Below are 25,892 nucleotides of genomic sequence, written 5' to 3'. Positions count from 1 at the left end.
GGATGGAGGAGGTAGGAGTGTTGAAGGGGGGCAGACAGATCCAAGGATTCAAGGGAGCTAAAGGGGAGTCTGAAGGTCATGACAAGGAGGAAGAAGGATGGAAGAGGGGGTGATGAGAAAGGATAGGTACTTGATGAGCCAGAATGGGGAGATCCCATATTTCCCAACGAGACTATTGAAATTCTAAGTTGCCTTTAGTAAAATTTGCCATTTTCAAGATATTGAACTGAATGAATGCCATAATGGTACAGCATACAGTTAGCAGGGAAAGAAGAAACAGAGTGAGAGTTACCCATGGGATTAGTTAATTAAATCAGAGAGAAGCCCTTAAAGGAGCCAGGAAAGAGTAATGCTAGATTACTCCCTGGCACTGTCCCTGTCTGAAGGGCCAAGGAAATTCCCTCCCCCAACCCCCACTAGGGGAGCCAAAGAAACACAGAAGAGTCCTCACACAGAAGAGTAGGGGAGGTTCCTGCTCAAAACTCAGGGAATGATTCCTCACTCAAAATACCAAAGAAAAATTTCTTTGCTCAGAAGACTCAAATTCACTCCTAACTGCGCTGTAACAGACATAATGCCCGGAGCACTGGTTTGAGAAGTGAATTCACCAACGGATTCCCGAATTCAAGAGGGGAGTTCAAAGGATTTGCAAGGTGCCATTAATTACCTGGGCAAGGATGACAGGGTTCCGTGAGTGAGGTCCAATCTTGAGTCCAGTCATGGCACCGTAAAACTGTCAAATAAAACAAACGCAGACTTAGATAAAGAGAGACTTGATTTGAAAAGACTATTGCAATAGAGAGAATGCTCGGACCACGAGATCCACAGGTGTCTCAAAATCAAACAGCAAAAGGCTTTTTGTAATAGGGAGGGATAAGCGGGGCTAGCAGGAACTTTGCTGGGGGGTGGGGGAGATGTGGGGGTGAGTAGACAGCATGATTGGGGCAGTTTAATGGGAAATATTTCTCTTGTGGACAGTCAGGAATAAGTTGCATCTTAGTCCTGTTTAAGCTTGAGAGTGAGCCACAATTTAGGGTTCCGCAGAGAGGAGAGAAGCTCAGAGTTGGTTAAACTAATGGGTTACTCATGAGTAATCACATGAGCACTTGGTCATTATCATTCTGAAAACTCTTTTCTGAATTATCACGTGGTCGTTACCACTCTGAAAACACTTTCCTCAGTTCCCACTTTGCATCACTCTTCAAGTTGGTATTGCTCAGTGTTCTCAAGAATGATAAAAAAATATACTTTAGAAAGTCAAAGCCTCAGAGCAGCTAAGTTTCCAGTGTAACCATGTCCTCGGCTTCTCAGACTTCAGTGCTCCCTGGTCAAACTTCAATGTGATCCCAGACTTTTTCATATGTCAGACATGTTACTCAGGGCTATTTCTGTCATTAGCTTACAAGAAATAACTATGTAATCATGATGAGTAGCTTTAATTAAGTAGATATTTCACAGCGGTTTTTCTGACAGAATCTCAACTCCCTATGCAGACACTCACTGAAATTTCAGGTGAAATAATAGTCACTTCTCAGCAAGGAGATGAGATCATGATATCCCAAACTTTTACTCAGGGTTCAGATGCTCCCTGTCCACATGTGCTGTGACCATTGCAGCCACCATCCCCACAGGAAATGACACTTGGTAAGTCACTTTTTTTTTTCCAACTCGGTCTCAAATTCCTAAAAGGAATTGAATGTATCTCAGGATATGCAGTAAGAAATATCTGGATAAAATAGTATTGCTCACTGGTTTGGAACACAATCTCTAACTACATCTAACTACACAGGGCAGGAGAGATTTCTTTCTCTCTTCTTTTCTACCTCCCCCACCCCCCGGGGGAACCAGAGTGAAGAGCCACCCTAATCTATCTGCTTCAGGACCACTTGGGCATGCCTCCTCCACCTTCACCACCATGGTCCAGTTTTAAGTCTTTTCTCTGGTTCCTGATTGAAAATGCTGATATTTACAAAACTGACTTTAAAGCTTTAGATTAGGTGTATTGAATGGGACCATATTTATTATTAATAGCTCCCAGGCCCTTAGCCTTTGCCTGGGCTGCGGAACTACATTACCCAGAAGGCTCTCCACCGTGAGCCAATGGAGGAGCCGGAGAGGGATGTTTCCGTGCCTTGGCGCCACATCGGGGCGGGACTTTGGCCCTGTTCTCGCGGCGGTTATTTTATCTGTTCTGGGCTTGGGCCACTGGATGAGAGGCTCCGCAGCACTATGTCATACCCGAGGTGACGGGAGGGAAAGCGTTGTCCCCACTGCACAGATGCAGGTCTGAGGGTTGGCAGTGTCGCCGCCCGGTGTCACCCGTCGCTGGGGCCGGGCTGGGGACGACGGAGCCCGGATTCCCGCCCTGTCGCCCGCTGCTCCCGGCCTCACTCCGGCTGCAGGCTCCGATGGCGGCGGCTGCGCTGTTGGACCTGGCGCAGGTGGGTGCTGCCATTCCCAGGTCGTCACCCGACCCGAATCCCAAAGCCCCGAATGAGGGCACCTGCTCAGATCATTAAGCCCAGGCCGCTGTGGTCAGGACAGTGGGGTGCTCGTTAGTGGGGTCCGCATATCTGACAGCCAGTGAGAAATGTGGTAGACTTGCAGGCAGGGGAGCCAGATTGTGAAAAGGCCTAAATGTGCTACTGAATGGGGAGCATTTGGGAAACCTCTGGGGAACGCAGGATCCATGTGTTGGCTGAAAGGAATAGAGCATGATGGGAGTCACACCTGAAATGGCAACCTGAACTGCTGGGCCTTCATTCCTAGGGCGCACCAAGCCAGGGGCATTGTGAACAGAAGAGGGACACAAGATTTTTAAAATTTCCTAAAGGTTGGTCAGGGGAGATTGGGGGCTGGAGGGAGCCAGATGAAGGTGGAGGTAAGGAGACCAATGAGGCTGCTGTAGTGGGATCCAGGACAGTTGTGATGGGGTCAAGACCAGAGTGATGGCAGTGGAGGAGGCCCAAGTCATCCGATTCCAGATAGATCCTAAGCATAGAACCCTCAGGGTTTCCTGCTGCGTCAGATGATGTGAAGGAAAGTAGGGAATGAAGTACCATCCTGAGTTTCTTTTTCCTGTTTTCCTTATACTTTTTTTTTGGTTGTTGAACATCTGGAAGCATGGAGATGGAGAACTTGTGTGGATGGAGTAGGTTGTGGGGGAAAGGTCAAAGGTTGGATTTTGGACTTGGTGATTCTGAGCTGTTCCAGAAGCGAGTGTGTGTGTGTGAGAGAGAGAGGGAGACAGAGACATGGACAGCTGGACACACGTCTGCAGTTTTAGGAGGGGTCTATACTAGGGAGATCCAGAGGGGCTGTAGATCTGGACCAGGGCATAGCCTGGCGATCAAATTTCGGACACGGAATGTTAAGCTTGTCTTTTCACATGGGCCTGAAGTGAGAGAGGAAAGGGCTGGAGGGAAGGCATAGGAGGTGAGCATACCTGGTGCTGTCTCCAGAGGGGAGGGGCCTTCAGTGCCAGTGGGTTGTGGCTGTTAGGTGACAGAAGGAAGGCCTGTAGTGCAGAAGGAGCCAGGCAGGGACAGAGATGGAACTGTGCGATGGAGTATGTTTAGTGTTCTGTGGGCTCAGCAGGACTTTGTGTGTACCCGCTAAGCGCAAAACAAAAGTTAGCTAGGCTGCTAGAGCAACCCAGGCCAGACCAGGGCAAGAGTGTACCAGCATATCCAGCTCTTTGAGGCCCTCAGCAGGAGGGTTGATCCAGTGTTTCACTGGAAGGTTCCTTGAGCAGGTTCTTCAGGAGAGCAGGCAGGCGGTATCGCTGAAGAAGCTAACATCCCACTTGCCTGCTCAGACCTACCCTCAGAATGTATTGATTGATTTACGGAATAACTGAGTCCTTAAACATTTCTCTAAATAAAAACACAACAGAAATTGAACCCTTAGGGATTTAATGAGTTAAATGTGTGCCAAGTCTTACTAATTGTTTGAAAAAATATTTCAAAACATTTGATTAAAATCAAAAGTCTTAAATCTCACATTCTCTGAAACGCTAAAAAAGCAGGAAAGTTACCCACGTTCTCAAAAGCTCGTCACCTTATTTGCACCACAAGTATTTACCAAAGCGTTAATCCTGTGGCCAGTAAAAGAAGACACTCAGCACCTGCCGTGTACTAAAGTGTTTGATAGCAACAACAGCCCTGTGAGATGGGTACCGATATGCCTATTGGACAGATGAAGAAACTGAGGCACAGAGATTGAGTCCTGTGCAAGTTCTTGCAGCTAGTAGGCAGTACTGTCATTTGAACCCAGGTGTCCCTTGGGCTGTCAACATGTGCCAGGCCCAGTTAACTCTCCAGCAGCCATCCTGTTTACTCTCATCATAGCCCTGATCGCTGTCAGGACTTGCCTTATTTTTAAATTTGTCATCCATGTGGCTCGATCCCTCACCTCATTCTAGGCTCCCCCAATATCCCCTCCTCTGAGAAGCCTTCCTTGTTTGCCCCATAGGAAGTTACCCCCATCTCTCTTGTCTCCTCACTCTTATTTTGTTATCTTCAAGATTCTCTTGATCATTTTTTAAATTCCTGGGGGATGATCTCCAGCCCTAAAATGTGTGAGCTCCTCTTCAAGCTGTATCCCCAGGCCTTAGAGCACTGCTGGTCTGTATCAGGGGCCTCCATAAATGAGTGCACGACACTCCCCTTCCGGGGCTGTCATCACACTTAGAATAAATCCAAGCTCCCTGCCATGCCTTGGAATGCCCCCTCCTGAGGGACCATCTCTGTCCTTGTCTCCTATTCTCTTGCTCACTGCCATCTAGCCGCGCTAACCTGAATATGCCCAGCTCTTCCCTCTTTCCAGCCCGTGCCCAAGGAGTTCCCTCTGACTGGAATACTGACGTCATCACATCTCTCCTTGGCTGTCCTTTCCCATCCTTCCAGGCTCTGTTCAAATGCTACTTCTTTGAAGAGGCTTTTCCTGGCAGTTCCAGCTAAAATAGCCCCTGTCCCCACCTGCCCTCATTTTGGAATTTTTTGTGCAGGGAATTTGGCACAATTACAGAAGCAAAGATACAGGCTGGGTTGAGCTTTTCCAGGTTGCTGAGGGAGCAGATGGGGAAAATACTAACAACAAAACAATCATAAAAGTTGGTCTTCATTGAGCCCTTGATATGCAGTTATGATGTACCAGCTTGTTTAACTCTCACCTCCTTAGAATTAGATTCTGTTGTTATCCTTACTTTATAGGAGAGGAACTTGAGGCTCAGAGAAGTTCCGTTACCTGCCCAACGTCACAGAGCTCTTAAGTAGGAGAAACGCAAACTCACTATGTCAACCATCAGAGCTTCTGCTCTTAACCATGACGATACTTAACCTGGGGGTGACACCTCAAGTTAAGTTTGCAGAGTGGGTTTAGGCTTAGCGATGAGGAGGGCATGGGGGCATTCCAGGCAGAGGGAAGCGCATGGGCAAAGCAGGGATATATATTGTTCAAGGAGGCCCAGGAGGGCCTGTATGGTTGCTGAAGGACCCCTCCATCTCCTGAGACATGTCCCTGAGGGCCAGACTGTGAGATCATTTGCTGGATGTTCATCCCCACCCCCCACCCCCATTGCGGTGATGGAGGAATATGGGGGTTATGCACACGGACCCTGAGCCAGAGGGACCTGAGTTCAGATCTGTGCTTATTAGACATGGGACTCTGTTTGACTTCCGGTTGACTGTCCCTGAGCCTTAGCGCACTGCCTGTGACAAGATGGTGATAGCGTTGACTTCATGTTGCAAAAACACACGGAGCACAGACATGGGCCCGGCCTTCCAGCGTTTGCCGTGTGAGCATTTTCTCTTTCATTCTCACCACAAGCCTGCTGACGTGGGAACTATTAGTGTATTGATACGGAAATTGGTGCACAGGAACACAAAGTGACACCCCCAGGGTCGCACAGCGGACAAGTGTCAGATTCCAGAAGTGGGATTCAAACCTAGGAGTCTGTCTGACTCCAGTGCTGGGGACATTTCATCACTTTAATATGGCATGTGAAGTGCTCAGCACGGAGCAAGGAACCTGCTGAGGACCAGAAAGACTCAGCAGCTGCTGCTGTTGTCATTACTAGTGTTGGGATTACTGTTAAAATGATTTCCTCCTTCCTCTGACGTCCTCCAGGCTTACTACGTATCTGGTCCTCCCAGGACATGGGGGCTTGCTGCTGTTTTGTGTCATTCTCCAATGGCTTCCCCCGTAGAAGACTTTTCACTCTCGACACACTTGTATTCTGTCCAAAGGCAGCATCTGCCTCCCCCTGAGCCCAGCATAGAACTAGGCCCTCAGGAGATGCACAGTGATGCAGACCTTGGGTCCCCCTGGACCTTTTCCAATTACTGAGTGACAGATGCTAATTGCATCCTATGGCTACAGGACCAACATCCCTGCCTCTCTTTGACTTTCTAGAGATTGGTGACCTTTGAGGATGTGGCCTGACCTTCACTCGGAGGTCCTGGCCCAGAGGACGGAACCCAAAGGACCCGGTACCAGGAAGTGATGCCACAGACCTAGGCAAGTTGCTCTCGCTGGGTAGGTCCTCACCCATGTCCCCTTAGGGAGCCTGCAGCCTCCTTCAGTCTGCCCTCGCCGTCCAGACCGGGCTGTTCCAGAAGGCATGGGGGTCTGCCCTCCCTCCAACCCCACAGCGCCTGCCTTGTTTGGGTCTCATTTCCTGCCTGGTCTCCCTGTGTCTCTACCAGGGATTGGTAGGGCTAGAATCAGAGTCCCCATCAACATGATTTGGAACAAAGGGAGAATTTATTTGAAGGGAATGAGGATATATTGCAGAAGCCAAGGGCACAATGTCCAGCTGGACCCTGTGAGACACTGAAATCAAAAAGGGAAAGGACCCACGATATGTCCTGGCCGTGGCTCTCTTGTCACCGCTTCTCTCTTTGTGTCTGCTCGTGCCACGCTTTGCTGATTGGCTCTTTCTGCTGCAGTGAATTTGAGGCAGGAACTGGCCAGCCCTGTTCTCAGTCTCAAAGGCTCCAGATTCTTTGTCTCTACTTTTCTCTGCAGTTTTCCACCTTTTACTCTCAGTCTCTCTTGCAGTTGGACTTTCCTTCATGGGCATTCTTGAGGCAGGAAGTGGCCACCCAAGGCTATATTTCCCTTGACTTCTCACCCCAGTGACATCACAGGCTGGCTTCAGTCTGGACCCTTACCCCATAATTTCCCAAGAGGAATGCTGGCTGGCCCAGCTTAGTTGGTGGGAGGAGGGGGGATCCCCACAGCCTGGCTCCCTCACAAGGGTCTCAGGATGACTAGGGTACTCCCGCTTCACCAATTACCCTCTCCTCCCACCCCCCAAAAATGCTTTCTCTTCATGAGGATTGCTTTGTCGAGGTCATCTGCCTGCCTCAGATTTCTGACTATGTGGGGGTGCCTTTTGCTAAGTGATGTAGACCTGTGCTTTTCAACCCTCCCTGCCTCCTTAGGCTGCACTGCGTCTCCCCCTTATTCTATCTAGGAACTCCTACTTCTGCGTTAGGATCCAACTCGTGGGATACCTCCTCTGGGATGCCTCACTAGTCCCTTTCTCATCTCACCTGGGCCTGGTTAGGCACAACTTCCCTGCACTCTCGTCATATCAGCAAACATCCTCTGTCAGATCAGACGCAGCACACAAAGTGTCTTCATTACTCTGTCCACTCACCCCCACTCTGCACTGCGAGGAACAGATCCCACTCCGGTCCCTCTGTCCCCTGCCTGAGCCTGCCTTCCCGGATTTCCTTTCCAAGGTGTCAGGAGTCCAAGGCTCAGAAAAGAAAGCAATTGCAAACATAGGTTTCAGAAATGTCAAAACACAGCAGGCACAAGGACACTCTTTTCATCTCTGTTTCCCCCCTGAAGTGGTAATTTTGCTTCTTCTCCATCTCTATCCTAATAGCCTACTTTTATATACAAGATTCCCTTCAGGTGACTGAGCAAAACCAGACACCACAGACACTTCCACTTCTCAGCTGGCCTGGCCTGAAGGATCCTCGCTGCAGGGACAGCTGACTCAGGGAGCCTTAGGGGAGTCCAGATTGGGGGGACCCATGGATCAGTAAGAAGGGCCTTCAGAAATGGAGGAAAGGTGCCCCAGGCCCTCGCCAAACCTCTAGTAGAAGGCCTACCCTAGGAAATCGAGCCTTGAAAACCATAGTCTAGGGACAGATGACAGGATGTGCTCAAGGGTTTTGCAGCAGCCATTCTCTCTGGGAGATACTCCCTATGAGTGGAAAATATCCAAATGCGTCTTTGCTAAAATGGCACATTAACAAACACTACTGATCTAATAGGTTATGATCTAAAGCAAGACCGGAAGAACGCAGTACCTAAGGTCAATTTCATATTTTACTTGCTAATCCTTAATCACCACTTAAATTTGCCACTACTTAATATAACTACCACCTTCCCTAAATATAACATGTCTTCCAACTCTACTGTTCTCCTTAAAGTAGTGAAAACTTTTGCAAGAATAGTTTCAGCTCTGACATGTCTGCCTAATTTTCTGTGAAAAGCTTTTGTAGTTGAAAAGTAACTGTCAGAGATCCTAAGGACTGGTCCTTCTAAGGGTGTCTACACTTGGGAAAATTTTATTTCATTGACCTTGACTCCCGGTAAACAGTCAGGTGTGTGTGTGTGTGTGTGTGTGTGTGTGTGTGTGTGTTTATTTTCTTAGATGCTAGCACGCAGTAAGTGGGCACGCATGGCATGTGTTCAGTCCTCAGAATACTTGGGAAGGATCAAGACTTTATATATGTAGAACCTCTGTGAGATCAGGATGGGGCAAGATTTTTTTCGGCAGGTAGAATCTTTCTGCTGTATGAGTAGTATCACTGGCTCCTGCACATCTGGTCCCCTCGGAGATGTTTTATGGCTTTTTCTTAATCACATCACTGTGCTCGGCTAATACCTGTGCAGGAGGAGTCTTCCTTCTGTTGATAAAGACCTTGGTTCCTCACACAACCAGTAACAAGATGCTGAGTTTCGTTCCCAGAGTTCAAAGTTAGCTAGCTGAAGGCTCAGCATGCCTGATTATTTAAATTTGGAAAGAGAGAAAAAAAAATAGTCATTAGCACTGTGCCTCCACGGTCAGCCCTGTGATCATCGTCTCACATTCAGAAGGACATTTCCCAGCTGTTTGATTGCATCTCTTAACCTTAACTCTGTGTCCATTGAAGGTGGAGCTTTGATGGTTCAAACATAAACTGAATAGTCCCTTAGCAACCATTGAACTCACTGGGTTAGGTACTAAACTGTAATGTGGTAGCAAATGTCTCCTAAAAAAATAAAATAAATAAATAAAAAGCTTTGAGTTACACAATCCAGACTTATTGAAAGCTAAATTAAAATATGCCACATTTAATTGGTGTAAGAAGATTTTTCAAACAGATGGAATGTAGTGTCACTACAGCGCCAGTAAGCTTAAAGTGGAACATTCCTCCTTCTTGTCTTCACCTAAACCAAACCAGATTTGGAGTCCCGTGTGTCTCTGCTCTGCTGGAGATTGCCTTGCTTGTTTCAACGCTGCTAGGGAAGTGCACACAACAGGCACTCAAACACAGGAACTCACTATTTAAGCAAGTGGAATCAGAAAGTCAAGGATGCTCTGCAATTAAGGAAAAGACAATGACTCTGGCATTTTGAGGACTCCCCCTTAACTGTGACACTGGGAATTTATTCACATGGAAAATCAAGTAAAGAAGTCTATAGAATTGGATACTCTTCTCTTCCATGGGGCTTTTGTTGTCTTTTCCATCCTGGAGCACGAATTTGGAAATCCCAAAAAGGTGGCTGTTAAACTTTACAGTGCACCCATATCATGTTTTCATTTAAAGTGCAGATTCCCAGGAACCGTGTTCCAAAGTTGTATTTTACTAAGTGTTGTCTAGGGTGTCAGGGACTCTGCCTTTGTAACAAGCACCCCAGGTGACTTGGTAAAGGTCAAAGTTAGACTATAATTTAAGGAAAACTTGACCCTGGTGACTTCCTGAAATCTGGAGGCGTAAGCTGTTAGGCTCCATCCTGCTACAAACATAGAAATGTGGGATAAGATTTAACAAAAACTGGTTTAATATGTACCTGAGTTTAAACTAAGAGGAAGTATCCTCGTGCTAGAAAAAAGAGACATAAAAGCCAGAAAACTTATAACTACTTTCCAATAAATTTGTTTAATTTAATTCTCATGTTTAATTCTCACAACAATGCTTCAAGGTCTGACCAGTATAAATACGCTATATATAAGATATATGCTAGGTCTAACTACCATGATGAAATTGAGATACAAAGACGTGAGATAACTTACTTAAGATTATGCCATAATTTCCATAACTGTGATTGAAATCAGGAAATTGGCTACAAATTCAACACTCCTAACCACTCCTACAATTTCAGATAATAAGCAATAAGGTATCTATCATTTGAAAAGAAAGGAAGGAAAGTTATTTGTAGATGATATGATTATCTACATAGAAAATACAGAAACATCTATAAAATAAGTTTTAGGAAGAAGATTTTATCAGCAATTTGTACACATAACAACAAGGTACCAAAAACATTTCTACATAGCCACCACCGCCAATTAAACAAGGTTACAATAATTAAAAAATTCACACTAGCAATCAAAACTCTGGGGTGTGTGATAGTTAATTTTATCTTTCAACCTGACTAGGTCACCAGCTGCACAGACATTTGGCCAAACATTATTCAGGGAGTGTCTGTGGGGGTATTTCTCGATGACATTGACATTTGAATTGGTAGACTGAGTAAAGTAGTTTGCCCTTCATAACAAGGTTAGGCCTCATCCATTTACTTGAAGACCTAAAAGAACAAAAAGGATGAGTAAAAGGGAACTCCTCCTGCCTGACTGCTTCAGTTGGGACATTGGTCTTCTCTGGTCTTTGGATTCCGACTGCCATATTGACTCTTCTCGGGTCTTCAGCCTGCCAGCTTTGTGACTGGTACTTACACCATTGGATCTCCTGCTATCCAGGCCGTTAGTTAGACTAGAAATACACATCAGCTCTCCTGAGTCTGCAACTTACTGACCGAAGATTGTGGGACTTGTCAGCCTCCATAATCATGTGAGCCAACTCCTTGTAATCAATCAATTTGTCAATTTCCGTCTCTCTGTCTCTCCATATGTAAATATACATAGGAGGTCTGACAATTTAGTTCACGAACTTGTTGCCATGATGTTGCTAACCTTTTTTGATATCAGAGGGATTATTCATGATGAATTTGTACTAATTGGACAAACAGTGAACCAATTTACTATTTGGAAGTGCTGAAAAGGCTGCGTGAAAAAGTTAGACGACCTGAACTGCTTGCCAACAATTCATGGCTCTTGCATCACGACAATGTACCAACTCACATGGCACCATCTGTGAGGGAGTTTTTAGCCAGGAAACAAATAACTGTATTGGAACACCCTCCCTACTCACCTGATCTGGCCCCCAATGACTTCTTTCTTTACCTAAAGAGAAAGGAAATATTGAAAGGAAGACATTTGGATGACATTCAGGACATCAAGGGTAATACAACGACAGCTCTGATGGCCATTCCAGAAAAAGAATTCCAAAATTGCTTTGAAGGGTGGACTAGGCACTGGCATTGGTGCATAGCTTCCCAAGGGGAGTACTTCAAAGGTGACTTTAGTGATATCTAGCAATGAGGTGTGTAGCACTTTGTCTAGGATGAATTCGTGAACTTAATTGTCAGACCTTTGTATAGCTATATACATACATATACACACACCTATTGGATCTGTTTCTCTGAAGAACCCCTGACTAATACAGGGTGTGTAGGAATTACTCAAATAATGTACAAGGTCTGCTCATGGATAGGAAGAAATAATATTCACAACATTCAAACACTGCTAGCTCTTCAAGACTGAATCAGGGCATAATTTCCACCTACAGGCTCAGGTTCACTCCGTCTTCTGTCCGAATGCTGAATAAAACAGGAAGTGTAACTACCCCCTCTATGCTGTCCACTGCCACCATATACCAGGGCAGTGGTTCTCAAATTACAGCCCATGGGGCAGCAGCATCAGGAATAGCACCACCTGGGAACTTATTAGAAATACTCCACCTCAGATCGATTAAATTAGAAGCACTGGAGTTGGATACCCAAAATCTGTTTTGGAACAAGCTCTCCAAGTGCTGGGGTCTGAGAGTTACTGTGCTAGATCCATGTTTCTCAAATTTAGTGTGCATGGCCATCTCCTGCTGGTCATGTTGAAATTCAGATGTTGACCCAGTAGGTCCGAGGTTGGGCCTGAGACTCTGCATTTCTGATAAGCTCAAATGCACTGCGGTAGCTGCTCTAGGGACCATGCTTTGAGTAAAGATGGTCTAGGATTTACAATGAAATCATCCTCCCAGATCCAGGGTTCCCAGTAAACAGGTGGAATTCTTAAATTTCTTCCTCAGTGTTGTTGACAGCCAGACCTTGATGTCAGAAACATACCTACTTCCCCCACTCCTAGTTATTTCCCAGTCACATATCTTCCTCCCTGTAATCCTTTCTACTTGTGTGTGTGTGTGTGTACACGCACATCCTCACTTACTTACAAAGGTCGGACAATTAAGTTCATGAACTCGTCCTAGGAAAAATGCTACATACCTCATTGCTGAATATATCACTACAGTCACCTTTGAAGTACTCCCCTTGGGAAGCTATGCACCGACGCCCGCACCTAGTCCACCCTTCAAAGCAATTTTGGAACTCTTTTCCTGGAATGGCCATCAGAGCTGTCGTATTACCCTTGATGTCCTGAATGTCATCCAAACATCTTCCTTTCAATATTTCTTTTATCTTTGGGTAAAGAAAGAAGTCATTGGGGGCCAGATCAGGTGAATAGGGAGGGTGTTCCAATATAGTTATTTGTTTACTGGCTAAAAACTCCCTCCCAGACGGTGCCATGTGAGCTAGTGCATTGTCATGATACAAGAGCCATGAATTGTTGGCGAAAAGTTCAGGTATTTTTCACACAGCCTTTTCAGCACTTCCAAATAGTAAACTTGGTTAACTGTCCAGTTGGTACAAATTCATAATGAATATTCTATCTGATATCAAATAAGGTAAGCAACATCGTTGCAACAAGTTCGCGAACTTAATTTTCACACCTGGTACTTGCCCTTTCACTCAGGCTCCCCAGGGCCTGTAGGCTGGAGGTGATGATGGTAGGTCCCTACCTCTTACTTCGGACCAAAGGACCTATTCTGTGTCCCATGCCCTCTACTCTGAATTTAAGTCTGGTATGTAATGTTCTAGTTTTCTGACTTGTTCATGACAGGCCTTCACCCTAGGCCAGGTCAGTATTTTATGAACTTGGCAAGTTATCTCAAGAAAAGATAAGTGCCCAAGAGTCTGTGGATCATAGTTTGAGAAAAAGTACAATAGGATCTAAAGGATGTCACTCTAGGTGGTCATTTGGTGCCATTTAAACACAAATGGAAATGCAGGGACACTGATACATGGGCAGAACTCTTTTGATGATCATAATCCAAATAATACAGAATATGCTTTTATTAATTTTTGTAGATTATCATGAACATGGAAATAAAACATGGAACAATCCTCACAGAGTTCCCAGTATGAAATAAATACTGGCTTAGAGCAATGCCTACATTCCCAGCAGATAGCTACTCTCCCATCTGTGTCATAACATACACCACAGTGTTAATGTTTAAGAGCCAAGCTACCTGGAGTTCCTTCCTGGTTTTTAATTATTTCATTTCCTGGCTGTGTGACCTTGGGCAAATTATTTTATTGAATGTGGTAAGCCCTCAATAAACGTCCTTTTATATACGTGTGTGTGTGTGTGTGTGTGTGTAGTATGTGTATACACATACACATATGTAGGGTCACTACACGAGAGTGAAGGAGGGTGTAGATGGTTTCTAGACTGTTCTGTTAGAGGGCAGATTTCTGTATTAAGGATTAGTAACAACGTCAGTATGATGCAGAAGTTGATTTGGCTCATGCTCTTTTTTTTTTCCCATCACAGCGTAAACTTTTGTACCATTAAATAACAGGGCTGAATGCAAGTAGATTGACAGTGAATCCAGAAAGCCACAGAGGAGTCCATTAGTGCATATATGTGTTAAATTGTGTCCCCCACCTCCAAAATACAAAGGGTGTCATAAAAATGTGATACACTTTTTTAGATACATTTTAAGAAAGGAAAAAACTATATTAAAATTGTGCTGATGGTAACCACTTTGAGCACCTCTTGTAATTGCAGAAGCCAAACGTGACTTGTATTCATCTTTTGTTATCGGTATATATTGAGTATTACAATTGTAACACAGTATTTTCCTTTCTTAAAATGTATATACATGTTTTTGGCACCTATTTATTTTGGCACCCTCTGTATATGTTGGCGTCCTACCCCCCAGTAGCTCACGATGTGAACTTATTTGCAGATAGTGTCTTTCCAAAGGTAATAAGATGAGGTCCTTAGGGTGGGCCCTAATCCAGTATGACTGATGTCCTTATGAAAAGGGGAAATTTGGACACAGAGATACGCATAGAGGGAAGACGGTGTGAAGAGACATAGGAAGAGACAGCCATCTACAAGCCAAGGAGAGAGGCCTGGGACAGATCCTTCCCTCAGCCCTCAGAAGGAACCAACCCTGCCCACACCTGATCTTGGACTGCTAGCCTCCAGAGCTGGGAGACAATACATTTCTATTGTTTAAGCCCCCTAGTCTGTGGGTCTTTGTTATGGCAGCCCTAGCAAACTCATACACTGTACATGATATCCATTCCCCACCTTGCTTTTCCTAATGGCTTAGACAACCTCCTCTGCTTGGAAAGTACTTATCATTCAGTTCTCTCAGCTCTGTGCATATTGGACCTTTGTCCAAATGACTAACACTTCCTAACTCAGTCCTAACTCTTCCTTACGCCAACTTTCATCAAGTTACCTTTAACACTTTTGGGTGAGGTTAAGGTGTGTGTTTACTATAATATTCCTATATTTGTTAGTAATTTACCATCTTTTAAATTTTCCCAGGATTTTCTTGTTCTTGTTTTTGTTTGTGCTCCATTCATACCATTGCATGATTTTTAAGTGGTTTGTCACAACCTTGTTTTTCCCATAAACACTTTTATATTTTATGTATGAATGTATATACTGAGTTTTTCCAGGAATATATATATTGCATTGTATTAGTCTTCTGTTGCTATATAAGAAATTAACACACACGTGGTGTCTTAAACAACACGTGCATTTGTTACCGTGTTTCCTCGAAAATAAGACCTAGCTGGACAATCAGCTCTAATGCGTCTTTTGGAGCAAAAATTAATATAAGACCTGGTATTATATATTATATTATATTATATTATATTATATTATATTATATTATATTATATTATATTAATTATATTATATTAATTATATTATACTACACTATACTATACTATATTATATTATGTTACATTATATTAAAGACTGAGTCTTACATTATAGTAAAATAGACTGGGTCTTGTATTAATTTTTGCTCCAAAAGACGCATTAGAGATTATCCATCTAGGTCTTATTTTTGGGGAAACAGGGTAACTCAGTTTCTGTGAACCAGGAGTCTGTGGGCATGGTTTAGTTGGGTCCTCTGTTTCAGAGTCTCATAAATCTGCAGTCAAAATGTTTGCTGGAGCTGAGATTCTCTTCTGGGATCTTGATTGAGGAAAAATTCACTTCTAAGCTCATTCAGGCAACTGCAGAATTCATTTTCTTGAAACTTTATTATTAAGAACCCTGGATATTTACTATCAGCTGGAGGCTGACTCCAGATCCTAGAAGTCACTTGTAGTGTTTTCCCTCGTGGGCTTCTCCAACATGGCCGCGTACTTCAAGCCTACAAAGAGAGTCTCTCATTCCAGTCTGTTAAAATGGAATCTTATATAATGTAACATAATCACAGTTGTGACACCCCATCACCTTTGCCATATAATGTAACCAAATCATGGGAGTGATATCCATCACCTTTGAAATCTATTGGTTAGAAGCGAGTCACACATTGTGTCCACTCTCAAGAGGAGGGGATTACACAAAGGCATGACTAGGAGGTACGAGTCACTAGAGGTCACTTTAGGATATGGCAAGGTTATCTTTAATATGAGACTCTTGTAGCCCACTGCATAGTGTGTCAATTAAGAAACAGTCAGTGTAGCCAGGCCACCCAACCATGGTGAACAGATGTTTGGGGAGGTCTCAGCTCCATTTTCTTCCAGGTGTACACATAATGTTTCAGGATTCAGACATGAACTCTAGTATTCAAAAATTCACAACCAACATCTGACAGAAAAGACTGCCTCATGAATCCTGTAAAACCTCTGTCCCTTCCCATTTTCCTGGGCTTAATTTCTCTTCTCTTTTCTTTATGGAGCTTTAAAGATCCTAATTTCATAGACCGGGGTGGAAAAGGGGAGGTCTGACAACTGCTTCTTCCTTCAGTGTTTTTGTTTTGTTTTTTTCTACTTCCCTGGCCCTGAATTTTTTCCTGGCCTCGATAGTCTGACACTCCAACTATGGATTCGCCAGTTTATTCATCATCTTAAACTCTGTGTCTATCGATTCCTTCGTGTTCCGAGGTGTTTACAATGAAGGACACCCACTTGATGCTTGCAAGAGCAGCACCTTGAAAGAAGTGTCTAGAAAAATGGGAATTGATTTCTTCATAGCATTTTAAACAGTGTGACATTCTATAAGTACCCATTTTCAGAAAAGCCTTGCTGTTCTTCACAAGAGGATAAACTGTGGCTTGTACAAATAAAGCATGCAGCCTTTTATTTAGTCTTCCTTTATAACCATGTAGTCTCGAATATCTTTCCCATATGTCAAATTATTTTTAATGTTCAATGTATTAGTAAAATGGCTCAGTACTAACCACTTGGGTATTTTCAAAGAGAAGTGTGGTCGAATCTCCCAAATTGCATTTACATTGAAAGATGCTTCATGCCAGTGACTCAGATCTTGACAAACGAGGCACGACATTCATTAGTTTAATGTTTTTCCCCTTATTGTGATAGAAATACATAATGACACAGCCTAAGTAATGTGAAATTATTCAGCAATGTGAGAAAAAAAATTCAATAAGCAGTGCCTACCAGTTACAATTCTTAAGCTCATCTTTAGATTTCTTCAGTTGAAAATTCTTTAGGAGAATGTGGAAAACTTGCTATCTTTTTTATTATAAACTTAACTAAAATTAGCACCCCTGATTGATATTTACTCATTTTTTCTCAAAACAGCCAAATTAATACATTGAATTCTTAGCTTCTATGAATCTTTAGGATAAAGGATACAGAGAGTCACGAAGAGGCTAAGATAGCTTGATTGTGGTAAGCATTTCACAATGTATATAAATGTAAAGTCATCACATTATACACCTTAAGTATACATAATTTTTATTTGTCAAGTATACCTCAATAAAGCTAGAAGGAAAAGAGGATAAGATAACACTGTTACTAGATATCAGTGTGTATAATCTTGTGCCAGGTATTATAGAATCAGAGATTTTACCTTAAAAGAATGAAGGCAGTGTCAGGAGGTCATCTGTCCAATCTTTTTGGCTTTAGGCAGCACTACATCTAAACCCTCTAAAATTGCATGATGTAATGGAAAGAATGATAGCTTAGATATCAGGAGACCGCTGTTCTAGTCCAGGCTCTGCCTTATATTTTCTAGAGTTTAGTCTCTTCATTTACAAAATAAGTGGTTGGACTCCTCTAGTCACTAGATCACAAAGTACCTTTTAAATAAATTTCAAATTAAAGAAGGATCTGGATAGATCCATTAGTGAGTTCTTTTTATTTTATATCATTCACATATTTTTCTATTTAAATACCATTTTTCTCCTTAATTATGAAGTCAAATAGTTGATTACTACTTTATAAAGTTGTGCATCTCCTTCCCTAATACATAGGTATTATTTGATCCATCAAATTGCATTGTTCAGCTCTGACATAAAGCAATGATTCACTGTGCTACATTGTAATAAGGACAGAAATTGTCAACAGGTTGACCTGGGTTCAACCCCTGGCTCTACACATTTCTAGGTTCATGATATTGGGTGAATCTTTGACCTTCTATGAGCCTGTTTATTTGTCTGTAAAGAGGTCGATCATTATAATCACTCCTATATGTACACTCACAATTGCTCATCTCTCATTTCATTATATTCCTTTAGCAAAGCCACCCCAGGTTGAATACAACTCTCAGGCTATTCTATATGTGTATGGCAGGGCTGAGTAGGTTAGAAACAAAGCCACTCTGTTTTAACTGGTCTCACTTGAAATTCCTAATCACAAACCTAAGGTAGGCTTTCAGTGCTTCTAAAGCCATACTATTTCCATCACCATATATTAGATCCCTTTTACCCTCATCTACCACCCCCTCCACCCCCTTACCCTCTGGTAACCACTAAACTATTGTCTGTGTCTATGACTTTGTTTCTCCATTTGTTTGTCTTATTCCTTTGTTGTTTTCAGTTTTATATATCACATATTAGTGAAATCATATGGTTCTCTGCTTTTTCTGTCTGACTTATTTCGCTTAGCATAATAATCTCAAGATCCATCCATGTTGTCCAAATGGCACTCTTTCATTTTTTCTTATGGCAGAACAGTATTCTATTGTGTGATATATAGATGATGTATTACAGAATTGTACACCTGAAATCTATGTAACTTTACTAACATTTGTCACCCCAATAAACTTTAATTTAAGAAACTGAATAAAGGGGGTGGCCGGATGGCTCAGTTGGTTAGAGCGCAAGCTCTGAACAACAGGGTTGCTGGTTCGATTCCCACATGGGCCAGTGAGCTGTGCTCTCTACAACTAGATTGAAGATGATGAGCTGCAGCTGAGCTGCGGGATGGCTCAGTTGGTTGGAGCGCGAGCTCTCAACAACAAGGTTGCCGGTTCAATTCCCACATGGGATGGTGGGCTGTGCCCCCTGCAACTGAAGATTGAAAACAGCAACTGGACTTGAAGCTGAGCTGTGCCCTCCACAACTAAATTGAAGAACAATGACTTGGAGCTGAGGGGCCCTGGAGAAACACACTGTTCCCCAATGTTCACCAATAAAATTAAATAAATAAACAAACAAAAATAAAGCCATACTACTTTCCCCAGTTTACTTTCCCGCTCTCTTAGATGACTATATTTTACCTTCTCTTTCCTTAATGCTCTCCCAGCTCCCTTGCCTTAACTCTCAGATGATGAGTGTTCTGCTAGGAGTGGCCATGTGACTAACTTTGGGCTTTTGTAACGGGAGTGGAAGTCATGTGTTTGAATTCCAGGCCATCTCACATTAAAATGAACTTCGATGGATTGTTTTTCTCTACCCATGAACTAGGACATGAGCATAGCAACAGCCCTGTTTTGACCATGCAGTCGAAGACAATTTTAGGGAATAGCAGAGCAAAAAGAATATATGAATGTGGTTCCCTGAGTGACTACGTTGACCAGAGTAGCTCCTCCAGCTCAGAGCAGCTTAACTGTTACATGAGAGAAAAATAAACTTTGGTTTTATATAAGCCACTATATGTTGGTGTTTCTTTGTTAGTTACATAGCCTCAACTCTAAGAATACATATTTTATGACACAGGTGCAAATTACATACAATAAAATGCATAGATCTCAGGTGTCCAATTCATTAAAATTTATAAACTCATATGACCAGCACCCCAAAAATATATGATTTTTTTTTTACCCCAGAAATTCCCTTGTCTTCTCTTCCCATTAATCCCCATAGGTAACTTCTTCCTAATTTCTATCCATATAGATTAGATTTGTTTCTTATAACTTTATATAAATGGGAAAACACAGTATGTACTGTTTTGTGTCTGGCTTTACTGAGCATAATGTCTTTGAGATTCATCCATGTGTTACACTCTTATTTTGAAGCTGTAATTTTTTTATATGAATATACCACTTTATCCATTTCCCAATTGATTGACATTTGAGTTGTTCTCCAGTTTAGGCTGTTATGAATTATGATACTATTATCATTCTATGAAAGTCTCTTTTTATGGATCTGTGTTTTCATTTCTCCAGGTAAATATCTAGGAGTGTAATCAATGGATCATAGTACAGATGCATATTTAATTTTTGTAAGAGACTGACAAATAATTATCCGAAGTCATTGTGATATTTTACACATCTACCAGCAATATGTGATAGTTTCTGTCGCTTTTCTTGCTGAACAGTATTTGTTATACTGGGTCTAGTCTGTTATTAATCCCATTGGATAAGTTCTTCATTTATGATGTTGTATTTTCTAATCCTTGTATTTTCTAATCCTAGCATTTTCATTTTGAAATTTTAAAAAATGCTTTCTATCTCTTTAGTGAAATTCTTCATCTGTTACCATACATTGTCCACTTTTAAAAATAAATACCCTACATATTTCTCATAGTCATTGTAAAGCCCCTGCTTGATAATTTCAACCATCTCTGGGTTGCTTCTATTGGCTGTTTTCTCTCTTGATCATCGGTTATAATTTATTGCTTCTTAACATTTCTTGTAATTTACTGTGTGCTGGATATTGTGTGTGAAAAACACAGTCGAATCTAAAGTACATACCATTTGTCCCAGGAAAAGGTCATATCTGTTCTTCTGTTAGGCCATAATGTGTTGGAGGTGGGGCGTCAAGTAAATCTAATCTACAGTTTACCTGAGTATGGACTTTTTTTTTCCATTTTAGTTAGATTTATTTCACCATTGATTTAGATTATTTCATTGGTGGGGTCAGAATTCCCCTTTCAAAGGAGATCAAAGCGTCAGCAAGACTCTGGAAGACTCTTTATGTTTAATGCTGCAGTCACCAGCTTTCAGATCCATGGGAAATCACTGCTTTACAGCTTGGCTGACAGTGATTGCGTTGCCTTAGAATTCTCTTGGCTTTCAGTCTTGCCCCTGGATTTTTGCTCCTTGGGTGATCTCTTCCTTGCCCAAAGCCTTTTGAGGGCCACTGCAATGACCTTGATGAAGAGCCAGCTCTCCTGTCCTATCTTTAGGCCTTTGCCTTTCATACTCAGTCTGCTGTGCTACCCCTGTTATCTTGTTGAAGGCCCATGGGAAAGAGTTGGCAGGTAGATACAGACTTGCTCTGAGGCAGGAGCTCTTAAGAATTCTATCGTCTAACTCCAAGCCATATGTATCTATTAAATGTTTATTAAACTTTTGTTCTTTTCTCCTATGCCTATCTAGTGGATTTTTCTTTCACTTCCCACTTTGGCAGGGATGGAAGCAGCAGCAGTTCTCTTATAACCTAGAAAGGCTTGAAATCTATGTGTTTAGTTCATTGAGACATTCTCAGCTCTCTGATGGGTTTTTTAAATTTATGACTTTGTATATTATCTAGATTCTCCGCATTGAGAGGGTAAGGACAATCTCTTTTGACTTTCTATATCCTAACTAGAATTGGATACAATTTCTATTAATTATTGAATAGAATATGGAATACATTAAAGCTCTGAATATCTTATCCAATACAATAAAATAAAAAATAAGAAATGAGTGATTAACATTGGCAAGGAAGGTATAAAGTCAGTGTTATTGCAGGTAATATTCTCATCTACATAGAAAATCAATGAGAACAAAGTAACAAATTAGAGGTAGTAGAAAAGATCAGTAAAATGGCATTCAAGGTAGCAGCAAGAAAAACATAAAAAGATAAACAGCTTTCCTATATACCAACAATATTATCTCTGCCACAAAGACCTTATCTAACCACCCTTCACTCTGTTAGAGCTAGGTGTTTCTTTCTGCACTTACAAAATTTCTTATACATTTCAATGGCAAAATTGTATCTTTATTATGATTGCCTTATATGTATCTCTGTCCCCCAAAAGACTTTGAAAACTTGAGGACAAGGATAGACTTATTAATGTCTGCATCATGAGCATTTAGCATAAAGCCTAGTAAAGAGGAAGAAGCTTAGTAAGTATTGAACAATCGAGTAAGTGAAAGATTCCAAAGGTCTATTCCAAGTATGAAGATAATAATTTTATAAATCATCCTTTTAGGAGTCTAAAATAACTCATGAAATATTCACACACACACACACACACACACACACACACACACACACACACCCAAATAATACTGCACATACTTAAGCCTTTTGGTATGGTGTGGTTTTTGTAATTACAGTACTTAAAGGTAATGTATGGCAAATCATTAGGTTAAGTCAATGTTTCAGAGGAAGATGGAACAAATGAGTAATGTGATCAAGCTTTGTACCATTGAGTGACCCTAAGAACTGACATTTCATTTGGTTGTTTGCTATTTCTTTAATGAACCACAGCAGTTTTCTTAATTAGCAAGGGCCCATCTGTTTCCAGAACAAATGGCAGTTACTATAACAAGGGCTGAAACAATAAGACAACTTAATTTTGGAGTGCAAATGGCAATACCAAGTGACATAATTACTAGTTTCTGCTTTCCAGATATGGTTTGGTAGGTCTTCTAGAATAGAGGTCAATCTGCTCATCTTGTCCTTTAATAATTCATAATGTACTGATTGTTTTATTTCTTTATAGAAGAGGAAATTGCATCTGTTAAAGGGCAGAAGTAGCTATTTATGAAATAGCAAGCTTCTTTGGGTTTATAATTTGACATATACAATAAGGCTGTTATTTTTTAGGCAAATATATTGTTTGTAACTTGTTTTCAATATTAGGGGTTTTCATAGGAGAAAGGTCTGTTTTTTATTTCTATAAAATTTTCATTACATTTACTATGTAATGAATATTCTATAGTCCTTTACAATTTTATAGCTCTTTTAGGTACTTACCCAATTCCAGGATGACTCCTTCCTTTGGTTAGACGTAATTCTGGTGCCTTCAAAATAAGCAATGAGACAAAATTCTGTATGTACCATCTCTCTCCACTCCTTGTAGGAAGCATAGAACTGCATAGACAATGGGAAAATAGAAAAATCACAAGGAGAGGGCCAAAACTATCTGAATAATATCTGCATGCTGTTTAATATTATTTAAGGTAAAAGATAATGGGGCAAAAGAAAAATATTTAACTGGTTTATATCTTTTGGTTCCTGTAATTTCTATCTCATTGCTTATTTTGAAGGGACCCATGACATGACACATCCCTGGGCAGAAATGATTGACCATAGTAACAGCCAATCACAATTCGATTGTCTGGTTTGCCTCTTTTCTTTCTTTCTTTCTTTCTTTCTTTCTTTCTTTCTTTCTTTCTTTCTTTCTTTCTTTCTTTCTTTCTTTCTTTCTTATTTATTTATTGGTTTGCCTCTTTTCTACTAACACTACTAAAATAGCAAACACAAAAATGAGCACAAATATGTCTCTTGTACAAAAACTACACAAGCATTTCATGTGACATGCTTGAGTTATTCATTCAACTTCAGTTTACTCAATATCTACTATGAGGCAAGCATTGTGCTAAACCATGGCAATATAGCAGTGAAAGAAATAGAAAATATCCCCCCCTCAGGGAGCTTACATTATAGTGAGGAAAGACAGACAATAAATAAAATAAATAAGTAATGATTTAATGAGATGTCACATAGTACTAAGTGTCCTGAGTTAACATGAAGTGGGTAAGGGAAGAGAGAATGACAGCAGAGCTCTCCTGAGCAGGTACTAATTCATGGAGGAAATGAGTATGTATGTCCCTGTCTGGCTGTAAGAGGGTCTTAGGCAGAATAACAAGCAACAGCAGAGATGATACTGAATCCGGCTTAATGTGTCTGAGGGATAACAGTGTAGCACATGTAGTTGGATTCCAATGAATGAAGTGGATAGTGCTGGGGTATGTGGTTGATGAAGTAGGCTGGATCATGTAGCTGAAAGGTCAAGTAAGATGACAACTGAAAAATGACAGCTGGATTTGGCAACTAATTCATTGGAGACCTTGTCTGATGTGTTTTTCCACGCCACGTTATAGTGCACTGTTGGGGACAAGAGTCTGATTGTTCAGTGTTCAAGAGAGAATGAGAAGTGAAAAAGTGAAGACAAGTATAAACATCTCTTTCAGTAAAGTTTGCTATAAAAAGGAGCAGAAACATGGTGTTCATTCATCACTTTTGTAAAAGAGACAGTAAAGTGTCGTAGATGCATACTACGTAATACTACGCAGCAGTGAAAAGCAATGAACTAGGTAAACACAGCCACATAGATATATGTTACAATTGTATGTTCGAGTGAAAGAATTAAAGAAGATAATGGAATCTATACACAATACCATGCACATCAGTTAAAATACTGATGGAGAAAAGACTTAGATATTTCAGAAGCATACGTATAGGTTCAAGGACCTATAGCAATCACAGTATTGAGTTAAAGAAGAAGAGCTGATATTCTTGCTGAGGTGAGCGATGGCGATCACTGCTGTAGTGGTAGTAATTGTAGTAATAGTAGTAGTAGTAAATTTACAAAAATGAAACAAACATATCCGCAACTTAACACAGTTTTCAGAGAGAACAGACAAAAGATGCGGACAAAGATGTTCAAGAATTACCATAAATAAATCAGAAAAATCTAGATCGTCAGAGTCAGGTCAGTAATGGTAGAGAGGATGAAAAGAAAGATGGTATTACTTGGAGAAACTATTGGACTCATGAATATATTTTCTCCAATTACCCAGAAATATGTTGAATGAAAGGCTCAAATATTGATAAGGCAGCCCAGCCTGAGCTCTGGTTTAATCCAAGTTGGCCAAAGAAGCATATCAGTTTGAGTAATTCATACCAGCTTGACAAGTGACTATTCGATCCAGGTTGTTGAATCCAAGAGGTCTGGGTATAGTGAATTCAACGCTGAATTAGACTAACTGTTGAGAATGAGAAGTACTAAAGTGGCCAAGAAAGTGGCATAAGGTACACTGGCCAAGTTATTTCATGATGAAGCAAGGTGGATATTAGACACTGGAGGATGCTGATATTATGAGACAACAATTACAGGAATCCTAAAGCAGAAGCTGGCAAAAATAGCAGATGAAGTGATACACACTTTGCATCCTTAAGAGCCAGAAAAGAGCCGACTGCTAATTTGAAGACAAATGGCCTTATAAGATAAAGGAAGGAAGGAAATGTCTAATCACCATGTTGTTTTGTACACCTGAAACTAATAAAAAAAACATAAAGGAAGGCAGTCAGAAAGCTATTTTGAAAAATCAGTTTTGCTCAGATGGATTGTATCTTACTCTTGGCATTGAGATCATAGTCAACTAAACCCAATCCTGCTAGGTCCTCTCGACACCAACTTGTATTAAACCAACTTCCTTCATACTGTACCTGTGTATAACTGACTTTTTGAAAGGAAATGCAAGCCAGTCCCTGTTAAAAAGGTCTCTATTTTTTTTAGACACAGTTATATGCGCTCTTTGAAATACCTGAGAATAATATAATACATTCACTAGCTAGCTCACCCAGATGTGTATCTGTCAATATACTTTGTGGGCTCTGCTTCCTCTACATACCATGTAACTATCACTGTGACCCATGGTTTTGGCCTCCATTTTTATAACTTCACGCATGGTTCCTGGGTGATATGATTAGCATCTGTGTCTAAAACCAGCATGTATATACTGATGCATCTGTAAAAACTGTCTCAATCCCAGAATTCTCTCCTGAGTTCCAGACTCAGATTTCTATTGCTCACTAACCATCTCTTCTTGACTTTCCCACAAGTACCACAAACTGCACATTTAAAACTAAACATACATAAGCTACAAAGTGAGAATGGAGGCAGGGGGTAACCGTGATTTCCCAGAACACACTGTGGTACTGGGGGCCAGGGGAGGTACTGACAGAAGCCGGAGCAGTGGCTGAGTGGAGGGCTTAGGCCAGTGTATTTGAGCTTGCACAGACTTAAATGAAAACACTCAAGTTTCCAGG

The 25,892-nt window shown here is 41.6% G+C and overlaps 1 protein-coding gene across 5 annotated transcripts in view; it reads left to right on the top strand.

Annotated features, from left to right (window-relative positions):
* Positions 1-2,170: 2,170 nt before the first annotated feature.
* LOC109456650 (putative MAGE domain-containing protein MAGEA13P) overlaps positions 2,171-25,892 on the top strand; it is a 105,560-nt gene continuing 81,838 nt past the window's right edge. For 3 of the 5 annotated variants that reach the window (XM_074323734.2, XM_074323735.2, XM_074323731.2), the window contains exons 1-2: positions 2,171-2,441; positions 6,415-6,519. The gene's annotated coding sequence lies outside the window, so the exon portion shown is untranslated. Of the gene's footprint in view, positions 2,442-6,414; positions 6,538-25,892 lie in introns of all 5 variants that reach the window. The other 2 variants (XM_074323733.2, XM_074323732.2) reach the window with 2 other exon arrangements.

The sequence above is a fragment of the Rhinolophus sinicus genome, chromosome 18, assembly GCF_057876585.1.
Source record: "Rhinolophus sinicus isolate RSI-liver-muscle chromosome 18, RSI-T2T, whole genome shotgun sequence".
NCBI classification, from domain to species: domain Eukaryota; kingdom Metazoa; phylum Chordata; class Mammalia; order Chiroptera; family Rhinolophidae; genus Rhinolophus; species Rhinolophus sinicus.
This window is presented reverse-complemented; position numbering and strand designations above follow the sequence as displayed.